Below are 19,258 nucleotides of genomic sequence, written 5' to 3' on the forward strand. Positions count from 1 at the left end.
TATTCTTCTTAGTAAAGTGTCTCAAGAATGGAAGAAAAAGTACCCAATGTACTCACCCCTAGTATGAAAGTAATTTAGGACCTTCACATGAAAGCTATAGCCCAGTTACAACCTAAGAATAGGGGGAAGGGGAAAGGGGGGGGTGGGAGGGAGGAGGTGGGTAGACGGAGGGGGATTTATAGGATTATACCTACGGTGCATCTTACAAGGGCATATGTGAAACTTAGTAAATGTGGAATGTAAATGTCTTAGCAAAATAACTAAGAAAATGCCAGGAAGGCTATGTTAACTAGTGTGATGAAAATGTGTCAAACGGTCTATGAGCCAAGTGTATGGTGCCCTATGATCATATTAATGTACACAGCTATGATTTTATAAATAAATTATTAAATAAATAATAAATAAAAGAAATTCTAGGAATAATTCAATAGATGTCTCAATTCAATGAATTCAAAGACATAATCACCAAAGATTCACACACATTGAGAAAAGAAGTTTCAAATTTCCAAGATATGAGGAACACAGTAGAATCCCTCAGTAACAGAAGAAAGGATTTCTGACATTGAAGACAAAGCTTTCAAATGCTTCCAAATGCTCAAATAGGAAAAGAAGGGGACAGCAAAAATAAATCATTCTCTCAGAGAGCTCTGGGATAATTTGAAGAAAGCAATATTCGCCTTATAGGGGTTCCTGAAGGTGACAGAGTAGCATTTCAAGGCACAGAGGCTCTTCTTCATGAGATTATGAAAGAGAACTTTCCAGATATGCCAAGAGATTCTGAAAATTCAGATAGACATTTTCAGAACACCAGCATGACTCAACGCGAGTAAGACATCCCTCAGGTACAACATAATTAACTTCACTAAAGTTAATATGAAAGAGAAAATTCTGAAAGCAGTCAGATGTAAGAAAACCATAACCTACAAGGGTAAGAATGTTAGAATGACTGCATATCTCTCTGCTGAAAATTTTTAAGCCAGAAGAAGGTGGTCATCAACTTTTAATCTCATAAAACAAAATCACTTTCAACCCAGGATCCTATATCCAGCTAAAGTGAGTTTCATTTATGATGGAGAAAATAAATAGTTTAATGAGATTCACGTGTTGAAGAAATTTGCCATAACTAAACCAGTTCTTCAGGATACTCTCAGACCTATCCTCTATAGTGACCAGTGCAATCCTCCACCACAAAAGTAAACTCACTCAGAAACTTTTGATCAAATTCCAACTTCCACAGTGGCGAAAAGATTAAAAGTATCCACTGGCCTCTCAAAAAACTCAATATCCAAAATCCTGCCAGACCTATCAATATTATCAATTAATGTGAATGGCTTAAGTTGTCCTCTAAAGAGGCACAGGCTGGCTGACAGGATACAAAAACTCAGGCCAGATATCTGTTGCATACAAAAATCTAATCTTACCTTAAAAGATAAATGTGGACTCAGGGTGAAGGGATGGTCATCTATATTCCAGGCAAATGGAAAGCAGAAAAAAGCAGTTGTTGCAATTTTATTTGCAGATACAATAGGCTTTAAGCCAGCAAATGTAAGGAAGGATAAGGATGGTCATTTTATATTTCTTAAGAGCAATCTCAATATGATGAGATTTCAATTATTAATATTTATGCACCCAACCAAAATGCACCTCAATTTATAAGAGAAACTCTGACATGAGCAACTTGATTTCAACCAGCTTCATAGTCTGAGATTTGAACACTCCTTTGGCGGTGTTGGATAAGTCCTCCAATAAGAAGCTAAGCAAAGAAATTTTAGATTTAAACTTAACCATTCAACATTTGGATTTAACAGACATCTATAGAACACTTAGTCCTAACAAAACTGAATACACATTTTTCTCATCAGTGCATGGAATATAATCCAAAACCGATCACATGTTAATCACAAATCTAACCTCAGCAAATTTAAAAGAAGAGAAATTATTCCTTGCATCCTCTCAGACCATCATGGAATAAAAGTGGAACTCAGTAACAACAGGATTCTGCGTACTCATACAAAAACATGGAAGCTAAATAACCTTAGGCTGAAGAATACCTAGGACATAGATTGAGATTAAGAAGGAAATAACCAAATTTTTAGAATAAAATGATAATGAAGGCACAAATTATAGAAACTTCTGGGATACTGCAAAGGCAGTCTAAAGAGGGAAATTTATAGCACTGCAAGCCTTCGTCAAGAGAACGGAAAGAGAAGAAGTTAAAAACAGAATGGGACATCTCAAGCAATTGAAAAAGGAAGAGCATTCCAATCTCAAACCCAGCAGAAGAAAAGAAATAACCAAAATTAGAGCAGAATTAAATGAAATTGAAAACAAAAGAATTACACAGCAGATCAATAAATCAAAAAGTTTGGTTTTTTAAAAGGTCAATAAAATAGATAAAACTTTGGCTAACCTAACCAGGAATAAAAGAGTAAAATCTCTAATTTCATCAGTCAGAAATGGTAATGATGAAATAACAACAGAATCCTCAGAAATTCCAAAAATTTTTCATGAATATTACAAGAAACTTTATTCTCAGAAATATGAAATCTAAAGGAAATTGACCAATATTTGGAAGCACACCACCTTCCAAGACTTAGCCAGAAGGAAGTGAAAATGTTGAACAGGCCTATGTCAAGTTCTGAAATAGCATCAACTATACGAAATCTCCCTAAAAGGAAAACCCTGGGAGCAGGTTTCTTGACATCAGAATTCTATGAAACCTTTAAAGAGGAACTGGTACCTATAGTACTCACCCTTTTTCAAAATATAGAAAAAGAAGGAATACTACCCAACACATTCTAGGAAGCAAACATGCTCTTGATCCCCAAACCAGGAAAAGACCCAACAAGAAAAGACAATTATAGACCAATACCACTAATGAATATTCATACAAAAATATTCAACAATATTCTAACAAACAGAATCCAGCAACACATCAAACAAATTATACACCATGACCAAGTGAGTTTTATCCAAGGGTCTCAAGGCTGGTTCAATACATGTAAATCTATAGATATAATTCAACACATAAACAAATTAAAAAACAAAGACCATATGATTCTCTCAATTGATGCAGAAAAAGCTTTTGATAATATCCAGCATCCCTTCATGATCAGAATACTTAAGAAAATTGGTATAGAAGGGACATTTCTTAAACTGATAGAGGCCATGTATAGCAAACCCACAGCCAATATCGTATTGAGTGGAGTTAAGTTGAAATCATTTCCACTCAGATCAGGAGTCAGGCAAGATTGCCCATTGTCTCCACTGCTCTTTAACATTGTAATGAATGTTTTAGCCATTGCAATTAGGGAAGAAAAGGCGATTTAGGGTATCCATATAAGGTCAGAAGAGATCAAACTAACACTCTTTGCACATGATATGATTGTATATCTGGAAAATACCAGGGATTCTACTACAAAACCCTTAGACATGATCAAGGCATACAGCAGCATCTCAGGTTACAAAATCAACACTCATAAATCTGTAGCCTTTATATACTAACAATAGCCAAGCTGAAAAAACAGTCAAGGACTCTACTATGTTCACAGTAGTGCCAAAGAAGATGAAGTATTTGGGAGTTTACCTGACAGAGGACATGAAAGATCTCTATAAAGAGAACTATGAAACTCTCAGAAATAGCTGAAGATCTTAACAAATGGAAAAACATATCATGCTCATGGCTGGGAAGAATCAACATTGTTAAAATGTCCATATTACCCAAAGCAATATACAAATTTTAATGCAATCACTATTAAAGCTCCACTGTCACACTTTAAAAATATCAAATAAAAAAAAAAGAAAAAAAAAGACATTGTTTTATGTGGAGTCAGAAAAAACCTTGAATAGGCAAGACATTACTCAGAAATAAAAGCAAAGCAGGAGGAATCACACTAGTTTGACCTTAGACTATAATATAAGTTGATAGTGATCAGAACAGCATGGTACTGACACAAAAACAGAGAGGTAGTTGTATGTAATAGAAAAGGGACCAAGAGATAAACCCAGCTACTTACCATTATTTGATCTTTGACAAGCCAATTAAAAACATTCAGTGGGGACAAGATTCCCTATTCAACAAATAGTACTCGTGAACAGGCTGGAACCTGTAGAAGACTGAAACTGGACTCACCCCTTTCACCTTTAAATAAGATAGACTCTCACTGGATTAAAGATTTAAACATAAGACATGAAACTATAAAAATACTAGAAGAGAGTGCAGGGAAAACTCTCGAAGAAATCAGCCTGGGCGAATATTTTATGAGGAGGACCCCCCCACCCTAGGCAATTGAAGCAGCGTCAAAAACACACTACTGGAACCCATCAAACTAAAAAGCTTCTGCACAGCCAAGAACACAGTCAGTAAATCAAGCAGATCGTTCTAAGAAGATATTTTTAGGCTATGTCTCTGACAAAGGTTTAATAACCAGAATCCACGGAGAACTCAAATGTATTAGCAAGGAAAGAATAAGTGATCTCATCTCAGGCTGGGAAAGGGAGTTGAAGAGCAACTTCTCTGAGAAGACAGGCACACGGCCTACAGACACATAAAAAAATCCTCATTATCTTTAATCATCAGAGAAATGCAAATAAAATCTACTTTGAGACATCATCTAACTCCAGTAAGATTAGCCCACATCACAAAATCCCAAAACCAGAGATGTTGGCGTGGATGTGGAGAAAAGGGAACACTTCTGCATTGCTGGTGGGAATGCAAACTAATACGGTCCTTTTGGAAAGATGTTTGGTGAATACTTAGAGTTCTAAACATAGACCAGCCATTCAATCCTATCATTCCTCTACTAGGTATATATCCAGAATACAAAAATCACATTATAACAGAGATATTTGTATCAGAAAGTTTATTGCAGCCCAATTCATAATTGCTAACTCATGGAAAATGCCCAGGTGCCCATCAACCCACGAATGGATTAATATATTTTGGTATATGTACACCATGGAATATTATGCAGCCTTAAAGAAAGATGGAGACTTTACCTCTTTCATGTTTACATGGACGGAGGTGGAATATATTCTTCTTAGCAAAGTATCTCAACAATGGAAGGAAACGTATCCAATGTATTCATCCCTATTATGAAACTGATTTATAGCTTTCATATGACAGCTATAACCCAATTGCAACACATGAATATGAGGTAAGGGACAAGAGAGGTGAGGGGAGGGTGGAGAATGGGTGGAGGAAGGGTAATTGGTGGGACCACACTTACGGTACATCTTCGAAGTTTACAGGTGAAACTTACTAAATGCAGAATATAAATGTCTGAACACAATAATTAAGAAAATGCTATGAAGGCTATGTTAATCAGTTTGATGAAAATATTTCAAATTGTATATAAAACCAGCAAATTGTACCCTATGATTGCATTAATGTACACAACTATGATTTAATAAAAGAAAAAAAAGAAAGTGGTAAGGGGTTTAAAGGAGAATGCAAGCGCTAGTGACAGGCTCTGCAGTGACAGCTGAAGAAGCATTTCGAACTGTGGAATATGCTAGTAGAAATAGTTGATGCAGATAACTTTTTATTTTGTAGATTAGACAGAGGACATAGGGGATTTTTTTCCGTTTATTACCTCAGTATAAGCATCTAAAAAAAAAAAGTTCCAATTACGTTCTCTTTGGTTATTCTCACAGTATATTATATACCTGTATTTATATAGTTACCTGGCCTTAACCATGAAATATCTTGTCTTATTCTTTTGTTAAAATTATAATCTCGGAATTTTCATACTGTGTGACACTGTTATTGAAGGAGTTAATTGGGCTGCATAATCTTTTTTGATTATCTTGTTCCCATTAGTTGACATGTGCACATTTTGTTGGCATTCTATCATTCATTTCTAATAGCCCATTTGCTTACCCACTATTCTCCTAAACCTAGATGAGTGAAAATTTTGGTTCTGTTAATAGCAGGGACAAGCTGCATCCAGCCTGATTTATTCACCTCCATGGAAAATGTCTCTTAAAAGCAGACCTAGTTTCAGGCCTCATCTTTCTAGTATGAAAGTGGATTGTGTGATATTTATGTAGTACAAACATTTTTGAATACTTGCAGAATTCCCATCGTTTGGAAGAATGTTGATTCTGTGAGAATGAACAAGTTCCAGAATAAAGAGTATTTTTATTCTAGTTATTGGGAAGATTAGAGCATTATTGTATATTTTCCTTCTCTTTAGGGTTGCAGTGTAGTTAGATAATACAAGGTTGGTTAGTGTACCAAAAGTTGGTTAGTTTCTTATTTCACTTAATGTTGTGACTTTTGGGCTAGACCTTCAGTTTTCTGACCTTAAGAACAAAAGAAAGATAAGGGTAAAGAGCGAGAAGAGAGAAAGAAAGTAAAAAGATAAAGAGGAGAGAGAAAAAGGAGGAAGAGAGAAAAAGGAAGGAATTGATGAAAATGAGGGAAAAAGGACAGTAAGAGAGAAAGACGGCATCGGGAGAAATGATGGTGTTTGGCAGAGTGCTTTAACCACACCTGCAGTTCTAAGAATTGGAAGGAGGGGGAAACAGGCTGAGCAGGTTCCTGGAAGTCAGGAGCTCCTTACCATCTCTGGAAAAAGGAAGACCCCCCCATATCCTGCAACTATACAAAGACATCAGCAGTATGTTGCAGTAAGGACGTACCAATACATTCTTACCAAAGGTAAAGCCTAGAAAAATACCCTAGACCATAAGCTTGTGGCCTCCTTGAGCCATACCAATGCTGTGACCCTCGTTCAGCAGTGCTATGACTCCCCAGCCCTCAGACAAGAGAAAAAAGGCAAATTTTGTAAGAACAAATAAAGAAAATTAATAATACTGTTTGATAAGATAAAGAACAAAAAAGGGCTTTCTTAGGTGTTGTGTGAGCAATTTATGTGGGAACGAAGATAAAAGTAGAAAAATCACTACCAAAAGAAAGAAAAAGGAGAGAAAGAACAAAGAAAAATAGAATAAAAAGGCTGAAAGGTGAAACAAAAATGGAGGAGCAATAACTATTGAAAGAAATTAAAACTAAAAATATAATACAACCCCCACCAAAAGCTAAACTATAATTAACGCTGCCACCCAAAGAGTAAAAAAAGGAAATGAAAATAACTGATATATCTGTGTGTTTGTGTTTATGATTTGATATATATAATATATGCACATATAACATATATATTATTTCATATTATATATAATATAATATTTTATACATTTATATATTTTTATATCATTCTACTTTATCTGTTGTCTGGAGTCCAGGTGACAATGTGGTGCTAAGAGATAGAGTACATATTGTACATTTTTTATATGGCATGGGGGGTTGAAAGCTACTATGTAGTTGTAAAGGAGACTGGGTCTTAGTCTTGTTGACTTCCTTGCACTCAATATGGGCCTATTGTATTTGTCAGCATTCAGTCCCCACGGGGCCAGGGTCTCATAGTTCTCACTAGATCTCCCAGTAGTCCCATCAAACACTGCTTCCTGAAAACAAAGTGGCCTTCCTGGGGGTGTGTGGTGGCCACTGAGGTCACCCCAAGGATTGCTGCTCAAGCTCAGAGGGATTACCAGAGCTAGTCATGCACTAGGACCTCATGACCGTTCCTCTCACATGCAGATTTCCCACGATTGCAGGTCCCCAGCACAAGCCACGCCAATGGGAGAACCACCATGCCCAGCCTTCAACCACAGCCACAGGATGCTATTTGAGTTTACTTGCTGCTCCTGTGAGAAGCCCAGTCCAAAATCAAAAACCTATAGGACAGCCCTTTCCCATTCCCAGTCCTTTGTTGGAGAGCTGGCCAATCTGCTGGCTTCTGCCCATACCAGGCACCTGACTTCTGTGTTGGTTTTTCTCAGCTCCAGACCTCATTCTTGGCTCCTGAAATCTGCTGCTGCTTCACTGTGCCCCTGGAGAGATGTTTCTGGGTAGATTCCCCCAGCCAGAGGTGGCTGCAGTCCACTTTCCCCATGTCACCACAAGTAGTTGCTAAGAAGATATCTCTAGATTGCCATCGGCTTCACCTTCTGTCTTAAGTCTTCTTACTCATAAAAGCTGCCACCCTCACATCCTGAAGGACTAAGTTTCATATATGAAAGGAGAAATGAACACTTTTTCAGACAAGCTAACACTGAGGGAATTTCTCCAAACTAGACTTTCCCTGTGGAAAATACTCAGAACTGCATTATCATAGATCAGCACAGTAGCCACCCACCAGTGTAAACCCCCCAAAACCTAAAGCTCAGAGCTCACATAAAACCATAGCACAAGAAGTAAAACAAAGCCACAAGGTACTATCCAACAGGATGACTAGAACAGCATCCTACATATTGATTCTATCACTCAATGTGAATGGTCTGAATGCTCCTCTTGAGAGACACAGTCCAGATAAATGGATGAAGAAATACAATCTAAATAACGTTTTTCTTCAGGAAACACATTTAAACTTTAAGGACTCATATAAACTCAACATGAATGGATGGAAAACATATTACATGGACAGAGAAACCCAAAGAAAGCAGGTGTAGCTATTCTGTTTTCGATTAAGATGGGCTTGAAATCTAATAATAGTACAGAAAGACAAAGATGGTCATTATATAGTGGTAAAGGGATAAATTCAACATGAAGACATAACAATTCTAAATATGTATGCATCTAACATGGTAGCATACTCATTCATAAAGCAAAGAGATAAATAGCAGCATTGTAATTTCCAAGGAATTCAACGCTTCACTGACAAAACTGGACAGATCATTCAAACAGAAAATAAATAACCCCTGGTCTTAAATAGGACTGCAGGACAAACTGGTCTAACAGACATTTATGGAATATTTTACCCCCAAACTCCTGAATGCACTATTCTTCTCGTCAGCACATGGAATGATGTCTAAGACTGATCTTGGCTTATGCCACAAAACACGTATTAACAAATAAAAAAAAGTAGAAACCATAAAATGTATCTTCTCAGATTACAGTGGAATAACACTGGAAATCAACTCCAAGAGAAACACTCAATCCTAACACAAAGTTATGAAAATTGAACAGGCTGGTGCGGAATGATTGATTACTAGATTAGGATTGAAATTAAGAAGTAAATCACAAGGTCCTTGGCCTGAATGTCAAAGGGCACCTAAGCTCTCAAAGTCTATGGGATTCAGCAAAAGCATTCCTAAGGAAAAAATTCATAGCCTGATATGCCTACATCAAACAGACAGCAATAGCACCCATGAACAATCTAATGACTGATCTCAAGGAACTGAAAAAGGAAAGGTGAACCAAACCCACAGCCAGCAAAAGAAAGGAAATAACTCAGGTCACAGCAGAATGAAAGCAAATGACAACCAAACCAACAACAACAAAATACAAAGGATCAATGAAAGAAAAAATATATTCTTTGAAAAAAATTGATAACCACTTCCTCCAATAGCCAGGAAGAAAAGAGAAAGGACCCAAATAAGCTGAACGAGAAATGAAAAAGAAGATATTACAGCTGATCCCACAGAGACACAAGAAAGCATTTGAAAACGCTATGAAAATGTCTATGGACTAAAATCAAAAATGTAGAAGACAGAGACAAAATCCTGGAAACGCATAGCTTATCAAAATTCAATCTGGAAGAAGTAGAACTTATACACAGACCCCAAATTAACAACTAGATCAAAATAGTAATAAAAAAAATCTTCCAATATAAAATCCCTGGACCAGATATAGTCACAGCTGAATGTTATCAGACACAAAAAGAAGAGCTAGGATCCATACTGTAGAAATTGTTTCATAATATTTAGAAGGAGGACCTCTTCCTCAACTCATTCTCCAAAGCCAGTGTCCCCTTGACACCAAAGCCAGCAAAAAAAACACAACAGAAAAGAACGTTACAGACCAATGTCTTTTATAAATACAGATGCAAAAATCCTCAAAAAAATTATAGCAAACCAAATTTCCACACTATATGTAACAAATAACCCACCCCAACCATGTAGTCTTTCTCCCAGGGATGCAAAGATGGTTGGTTCAATATACATAACTCAACAAAAGTGATTCATCACATAGAAGCAAAAACAAAGACTATATGATCATCTCTGTAGATGCAGAAAAAGCATTCAACAAAATCCAGCACCCATTTATGTTCAAAACCCTCTACAAACTAGGCATAGAGGAACATACCTCAAAATGATAAAAGCCACATGTCACAATGTCTCAGCCAACATGATCCCCTTTAGGTGTGTCCAAAGTCTATACTTCATTTAAAGTTTTCTTCACTTTCTCATTTTGAAAAATCAACTTTGTTCATGATCATGATGATAAGCAAATGTTCAGTGATTCTGACGGTATGCATGTGGCCACTCACACAAGCAAGATACAGAGCACTGCTGTGCTTTTTGCCACCATAGGTCGGTTTTCCCTGTCCAGGTATTATTTTCTAGCAATAAGTTATTTTTCAATTTTTTAAACACAGTCCAATTGTATTTCTTAAGATTAATGTTTCAAAAATAGCATCTAATATATTTCTTATTTTGAGCATTGAGATATTGAATTGCTATTGATGAAATACATTAAACACACACACACACACACACACACACACAAAATACTAGCTTGAAGGATTGCCAAATAAAATCTCAGGAAACAAAAAAGGGGAAAGGGCCACTGAGTCAGGTATCCAACAGTTAAGCTCAGGAGGGAGCTACCCTGAAGGCCATGCCATAGTACAGACTCCATCTAAGGGGGACAGAAGATCAGAATAACTTGGGACCAGAAAGAATCAAGGGGAGAGAAACAAAGAATGCTTAAATCAAGGATATAGCAGCCCAGTATTTCCTGCACTTGTTTTTAGAAGCAAACAGAAGCTGAGGCAAAGCAAGTGGGAGCTTTAGGAATGCTCTCCTGCTCAGTTGGAGGAGGAATTGACAGGGGTACATTCAAGACAGAATGGTGAGGCCTGGGCAGGCCCACCTGGGCCTGGAGAGAATTTATCATGAGTGTAGGTAACACTAAATAAACTGGGATTGCTCACTGTGTTCAGAGGCCACTCAGGCAGTGGCCAGAAGTAGTCATCAACAAAGATGCTACAGTATCCCTAGAATTTTGTCATCATTTCACTCAAATTTCCACACAGGAGTCATTTCATTCCTGTCAAAATATAAAATGGCCTAACTCCTCAAAAGAGAACATCTACAACCTGCTTGACAATGTTGAGAATTGTTCCAATCCTCAGTGGAAGTTCTGTTCCATCTCCACTCTGAACCTGGTCACTGCACAATGGTGTGAGGTCAGTAGGGACAGGCAGCAGGAATTCCTATACTGAACAGTGCACAGAGAAGTATTTGTTTCTGGAAATACGTTATTTATTACTCTTTTTAAGAAAAATGGTCCAATCGTATTTCTGAAGAAGATGAATGACTCAAAAATGACATCTAATATATCCCTATTTTGAACCTTGAGAGAGTTGTTATTGACTAGACAAATGTTAAAGAGGCACACAGAGAACGCCAGTGTGGAGGGGTGGTGCCGGGTTATTATTGTTCTGGGGCATCTTCAGTGCTCCAGTTGGCCTTGCCCATGGCACATCAGAAGCGCTGAATGTCTCTCCACATCTGCGGGGTCCTGAGTCTTGGTGTGAAGAGGTAACAACAGACAATGGTCATCTGCTCTGGTGACCACTGAGACATCCTGACATGTCACCACTTGCTATCTGGCCATGTGCCTGCAACCTTCACCTCATTGGACACCCCTGGAGGCCGTCCTTGATGCACTTCACGGACTGACAGTGAGCAGAGACCCTCACAATACTACCAGGGCTCTCTTGCCTCTCTACCTGGGCCCTCAGATACTGCAGTGTTGTATTTCCATTTGTAAACTCCATTCTCCTCCAGATTCTTTGAAGAACCCCCTTGAAAACCATTCTAGGGGAGATTTGGGGGTAGATTGGTTAAAGAGATGTTGAGGGAACTCTGAGGATGTACACACCGTGCCAGCCAACCGTGCATGAAACCCTGGCGAGAGCAGCTCTGACTTTCTCATGCCCCCTCGAGAGAGGCAGCTACACAACACCTCCCACCCTGCATCCTTGCAGCCTCTCTGGCTCTCATGCCCTGGCTTCTGGGCCGGTCTTCCACAAAAGGACTTTACACAGAAAACTGGAATGGAGAAGTGTCAGAAATATTCATGAAAGGAGAGGAGAATGCAAACAAGTGATTGGAAGTTAAGAACCAAAAATACCAGACTTCAACTAAACAGGTTTATTAACAGTCACATGGCTACTTACAGACATTTTTCATTGTTCAGGATTTTTAGGGGAAGGATAAGTGGGAATGGACAGTTTTGAGGTTACAGGGAAGGGAATTCCAGGTTCTGAGGGGAGTGTCTAACAGCAACAACTAAAACTATAAATATCCACTGAGCTACAGGAAGAGTAGGATGTGGACCACGAGAATGTAGGTGGCTACCAGCAGTGGCCCTTGGGTCTGGAAACAACGAAGAGAACACAGGGTCCGCTTCCATCCAGCCTCACTGCGGATCTGAAAGAAAAATCCAAAGTCAGAGAGTTTCCACCTGGGAGGGATATATCCCTTTCCCTCCCCAGTAATCTTTCAAGATAAGGACCTGGGAAATTGCAGCTCATTCATCATCTTCCACACTCTTGTGATCTCACACCCATTAGTGTTCAGTGACTGGGTTTCCCCTTTCTGTCTCCTTCACTCCCTGACCCTGACACAGCCAGGCCTGTCCATCAGGAGAGCACCCTCTCTCTGTCCTTCTGCCCTTCTTTCTTACCCGTTCACAACTGCTACGAGAAATAGGTATTATAACCATCTGCTCCTGAGTGCTACAGGAACCAAGTGGAGGAGTCTGGGCAGAGACCAGTTTGCTGTGCTCCAGCCTGTGTTGAGAAAATAAGAGGCAAGCATCGGCTCACAGCATGAGATGTGTGATCTTCCCAGTCACCTGCCATAGAAGGCAGCACCGGGAACTTGTAGCAAAGTCTGTTCTGCACTCCCTGTTCTGGTACAAGGAGTGCACTGGCAGACAGGTTTCTTCCAGCAGCAGTGAAAGGTGCTGGGTTGGGTGTCTTGCATTTCATCCTCAGGTTTTGAGGCTGGCATTATTACCCTCTAAATGGTAAGGCTTGTAAAGAGGATAAAGGACTTGCCCATGGCAGCACAGCCAGTAAGTGGCAGAGCCAGAATTGAATACCCTGGTTTGTCTGTAAGCCTTATCCTCTTCTTTTCAGTACACTATACCAGAGTGGGAAAAAGCCATTATTATTATTATTATTTTCATTTACTAAAGGCTATTAGGCAAAAGCAACCAAGAAATATTTTTGTGGGGTTCTTAGATGAAACTGAACTGGGGACCTCTAGTGTTTTCTGCCTCATTTCTTGCTGAATTGCTTGTTCTTTTAGTACCAGAGCCTCCAAGTTTAATGGAGATGCTGTCATTCTTCACTCAATGGTTTCTGACAAACTGAAGGAAATGAGCTACAGGTGACACAGCACGTGTGCCGAAGCGTTTGCCTGTGGGGATGTACTGCCTTCTAATTGGAGTGGGGAGAATGGAAATCCTTCCTCTCCTTCTCACCTAGGGATATCCATTAGCCCAATATTCCTGGCCTTTCTCTGCAGGTCACACTCTTTTCTCCAGGACAGAAGGAATACCTTAATGTGATCTCTGAGGAAGAGAAACACAGTGTGGGTGGCCTAGCTCCCACCAGCTTCCCTCTTAAGGGTCGGGCTGAACACACAGCACAGCTTGTGTGTCTGTTTCTCCACGTGATAAGCTTTTCAGAGGCAGCTTTCATCTGCAACAGTAAGATCCTGTTGCGCAGGAGGTCAGTCTGCTGAAGGCTAAGACAACTGTGGGTACTGGTGAGGTCAACTGGAGTGGCTGCTTTTAATCTGGATGGCCACTGAGTTCCACATACACTGTGGAGCACATGTGAAGTCCTAACATGAAGATGGCAGTGCCTGGCCTGGGTGGGCAGCACTTCCATTGTAACAGCTACCCCAGTCTCCATTCCACATCAGTGCCAAAGAGGGAACTGCAGCGGGTAAGCTTGGATTAACACAGAATGTACACAGGCTTGAGTGTCACCTGCAGTCTCAGCTGGCTTGGGATAGGTTAATCATAAATGGAGGAGATTAACCTTCCTAAGGGGCAGGTTTCAACAGTTCTAAACACTTCCACAGCGAGTGGAAGACAGTGAGCCGCAGGCACACAGGCCTGCAAAAGCTGGGCAGAGATGGCAAGACTCACAGAAGACCCTGCTCTGTCCCACAGAGTCACTCTTTAAGTTTCATACCAAGGCCGAAATGGGTGATGAAAATTCATTAGTTGTAAACATGCTGGATAAGGAAGAAGGGCATGTCACATACAATCTGCTCACTGGGGCTGCCACCCTGACAAGGAAATGTGTCAAGAAGGCATTAATATCACAAAGGTCTAAGAGAGAGACAGTATAATAAAACAGCCTATTTTTAATGTCTCTTTCCACATCCAGGCGCTCCTAGCAGCAACTCTTGTAGCTACTCTGTCCTCTCATGCAGACTGAGTCTCTTGACTCAGGTGAACTCCGAGTGAGGACCTAGGGAAGTATCTGCTCTAACCTTCAAACCACACTTAGTGCAAACTTCCCCCAGGAAGCCCAATTCACTCTGTTACTCCAGCAATCTGCTCTGGCAAGAGCAGGTTCTTCTGCAAGGAAAGCCTACCATTGTGCCACATGGGCTGTGACTAGGAGGGGAAGTTCAGGGTCAGGAAGCACACTTGCCAACAAATCAAGAGCTATTATCTGATTTTCAAGGGAGTCTTTAAAACCATCATATGTTTTAATCTTTTATAATATTTTAACTGATTCAGATCTCAGATGGGGAATGATGTTGCCATGTATTTGTCCCTCTAACAAACCTAATATCTATGTGACACAGTTATTGTTGAGACGTAATAAGATATCTTTCATAGCTTATTTTATATCTTAGGAACTAAGCTGTCAAACAATGGCACATATCATTATTCTCTAAGAACAACTGTTTTGGACAGTGTTGGTCCTCCTAGACTGCACAAGTATCATGTTCTCTTGGGTGACCAAACTCACTGCGGGACTTTTCTTGGGATGAGGGAAACACCTAATCCTAAGTCTGGCCAGTGAAATGTACACAAAATTGTCAGAAGTGAACAGGGGCCATCTCCCTCGGTCTTTATCACCTGATCTGTTCCTCGGCTGTGGAGAGGGCGTTCTCAGCAGCTGCCCTGATTGTCAGCAGCCACTCTCTGGCTCTCAGAATCCACTCTCTGGCTCTCTGGCAAGAAACAAGGTCCTAGTGTTCAGAAGTTGATTGCTCATCCTCACTATGAACCGTGCCTCCTGGCGTAGTTGCGAGACCCTTCTCCATGTCACTCGGGCTGCAGTCTGTTGGATTCTCCAATTTCGAGGAACCAGGTGTTGAGGAGGAGCCAAATGATTGTGTTGTTCCTTCAGGGTTAATGATGACGTCCTGGCTGTTAGGTTCCTGGTTCGACACATTCGTGCTCGGCAACGTCAGTGTGGCATCGTTTCTGAGTATGATGAGTTTGTCTGGTAGCCAGAATTCATTATTTCCTGAGGAGAGATAAGCATACCCTCTTCCCCATTGAACAACTACTGCAGGAACCCATTCTCCTTTAAGAACATCCTTATAATATATAGGTTGATTTAATGGAGTTGTAACTTCCTTAATCCATTGCTGTGAAGCTGGTGTGTTACCTTCTGTACCTGAATTTAAAAAATTTAAAGTAAAAAGAGATGCATGTATTCTATTTTGGGGTGTAGTATTATACCCTATTCCCCTTTTCTGTTTAAGAAGCATTTCTTTTAATGTTCTACTTTGTCTCTCAATTATGGCTCGTCCAGTACTATTACCAGGTATTCCTTTAATATGCTTGACACTGTACGTTTTAAAAAATTGTTGACACTTTGTGGAAATATAAGCTGATCCATTTTCAGTTTTAATATCCTGTGGTACCCCATTACAGCAAAAGCTTCTAATAAATGAGTAATTACTGTATCAGCCTTTTCAGATGTTAAAGCTGTGGCCCAAGACAAATGAGAATAAGTGTCAACAGAATGATGAATAAATTTATTTTTACCAATTTCTGCATACTGAGTGTCATTCATTTGCCATAATTCATTTGGTTTATTTCCTCTTGAATTTAGTCCCATTGGTAAATGTGGGGCTGTTATGACTTGACATGAAGGACATGCTCTAACAATGTCTTTTGCTTCTCTCCATGTTATGGAGTATTTATGTTTAAGTGATGAGGCATTATTATGATGAAGAGCCAGCTCCTCTTGTGCTTTATGGACTGTGCCAATCAAAGTATCAATCGCATTAGTTCCCATAGGTAGAGGACCAGGGAGATTGGTATGAGCTCTAATATGGGTTATATAAATTTTGGATGTCCTATTTCTAATTAAATTTTGTAATATATGAAATAAAGAATATAAATCAGTCCCATCATCAAAAAGAGTGGTGGTTTCAATATGTTGTATGCTGCACACAGAATAACAGGAGTCTGTCATTATGTTTAATAATGTATTAGGAAAATCTCCTAACAATAAAATGATGGCAAACAATTAAGCTTTTCTGGACACACTTATATGAGGATTGTAGGACTTTATTAATAATTTCACAGATATATCCAGATCTGATTTCTTTGTTAGCATCAGTAAAACAATTTTGAGCTCCAGTAATAGGAGTGGGGGAAACTACCCTAGGAAGAATCCATGATGTTTTCTTTAAAAATTGGACTCTTTTATCCTGAGGATAATGATTATCAATTTCCCCTAAGTAATTGGCTAGAGCAATTTGCCAATCCTGACATAGGACAAACATATCAGAGATTTGCTTATTGGTTGAAGGAACAACAATTTTTTCAGGATCTTGACCTATAAATTGTCTGAATCCTGTGTCGACCCTTTATAATAATACTAGTAATTTTTTGAACATAAGGCTGTAGTTTTTCAGTGGCCTTATGTGGTAGACACTATTCAATATATGCAGTATGTTGAGTCAATAACCCAGTAGGGAAATTTTCAGATGAAGAAAACATATAAAATGAAATTTCTATTTTACATAATACAATATGTACATGTTGCTCTAACCATTGTAACTCCTTTTCAGCTTCAGAGGTAATAGTTCTAGGGCTGTTAAGGTCAGAGTTTCCCCATAATAATGGAAATAAATGAGTTAAGGAATAGGTAGGTTTATTTTTCTCAAATCCATTAACATTCTCCATTTTCCAGATTTTTTCCTTAACACAAAAACGGATGAATTCCATTCAGTCACTGACACCTTTATATGATTTCATGCCAATTGTTCATTGACTAATTTATAAAGAGCCTCTCATTTCTCTCTGGGAAGGCACCACTTCTCCACCTAGATGAGGACATCAGAGTTCCATGTTAAAGGTGATGCAAGGCACTCAGCAATGGCCCCTATGGAAAATTTTCTGGAAGAACTAGATAACCAAGTCCTGTTCTGTCTTTACCTGACCTGGTTACTTCAGGTTTTTAACTGAGGAGGGCTGGGATGGGTATACTCCATGTCAAGCATCATATTTTTAGCAGTTGAAGAAATGGTAGGTAAAGTGAGCACAGCTCCCCATTGTTTAAGAATATCTCTTCCCCTTAACGTGATAGCAATAGGGGCAACATATGGTTGTATTGTTGCTGGTTGTCCATCAGGCCCTTGACAGTTTAATATATGAGAAATTTGTTCTACATTGAACATGATACCAAGAGCAACAAAAGTGGCCTGGACATGCCGTTTAGGCCATCCCTCAGGTCAGGCTAATGAAGTAACTTGCTCCAGTATCCACTAGACCTTCAAATTTTGTCCCATCCTGAAAAGTAACCTGGCATCGTAGACGAGAATCATTAAGGAAAGCATGCCAAAAATCATGTGTCCCCATGCTGCCAAAGCCTCCTTCCCTTTGTATGGGAGTGGCTCTTACTTTATAATAGGGCAAATGTAATGATTGAGAAATACTTTGTCCAACAGTTAAATCAATGGGCTGACTAACAGAAGCCATAATGAAAACGTAACCATTATAGTCAGGATCAATAACCTCTAAATGTAAAATCAGCCCTTTTATGGTAGAGCTGCTTCTGCCTATAACTAAGCCAACAGAGTCTTTTGGAATGAGACCATACACCCAGGTTGCCAAAGTATAAGGTACCTCTCGTGGCTTTAAAAATAAATTCTCTACTATGGGCAAGTCTAAAGCAATACAGTTATGATTGGCATGAAATAAATCAGAAACCAAAGTATTGGTTTGAGTCTTACTGGATGGAGAAGATGGAACAAAGCTTTGATGTAGTGGTGGAATATTTTGTTCAGGAGTAGTTTTTAATTGCTGGGTGTTGCTTTCTCGCCTGAGACCGGGAAGGTCTGTGCTGAGGCTCCCGCATTGTTCTCCTGGGCCAAGGAGTGGCCCGTTTGTTAGTTTTTTGACCCCACCAGAGGCAAGACATTACCATCTATCTCTTTGATGGACCTGCATTCATTTGTCCAATGTCATCTTTATCTGCACCTTCTACAAATTCCTGGTGGATGTAGGGGATCTGGGATTTTCTCTTCTTTCCCCTACAGCAGTCCTTTATAACATTTTCCCCACAATTACAGCATTTAGGATTATTATTTCTCAAGGCTGCTACCATATGAGCACCGATCTGATCACCAATTAAGGCTGCCTGGAAGGAACTAGAGCCAACATTCGTACATGATCTCATAAATTTATCTATAGAAGCGTTTTCCTCATTCCTGATACTGGCTAAAATTTTCCGGCAATCCTCATTATCATTTTCATAGGCAAGGGTTAAAAGTAACATGTCCGGCATCTCTGGTCCCAGAATTTCCCGCTTGATGGCAGCACAGAGCTTTGCAAGAAACTCAACACAAGGCTCACCGGGACCATGAATGATCTTGGTAAAGAATTTGCCTACCCCAGCCTCATCTAACTGTGCTCAAACATGGAGACAAATGTCCCTAATTACAATCAGTGTCTCATCAGATAAATCCAGCTGTCTATCATGACTTCTGTACTCTCCGTTACCTATCATCTGATCATAAGAAAGATCTGGATTATTGCCATGACTTGACTTAGCCTCTTTATTCCACCATGAAACAAACTGCAAATATTGGGCTGGAAAAAGAGCCATTTCAGCCAACCATTCCCAGGCCCTTGGTGTCAGAAACCGATCTCCACAATATGATCTAAGCAGCTCTTGAGTGTATG

Source organism: Nycticebus coucang, chromosome Y (assembly GCF_027406575.1).
Source record: "Nycticebus coucang isolate mNycCou1 chromosome Y, mNycCou1.pri, whole genome shotgun sequence".
In the NCBI taxonomy this organism is placed as follows: domain Eukaryota; kingdom Metazoa; phylum Chordata; class Mammalia; order Primates; family Lorisidae; genus Nycticebus; species Nycticebus coucang.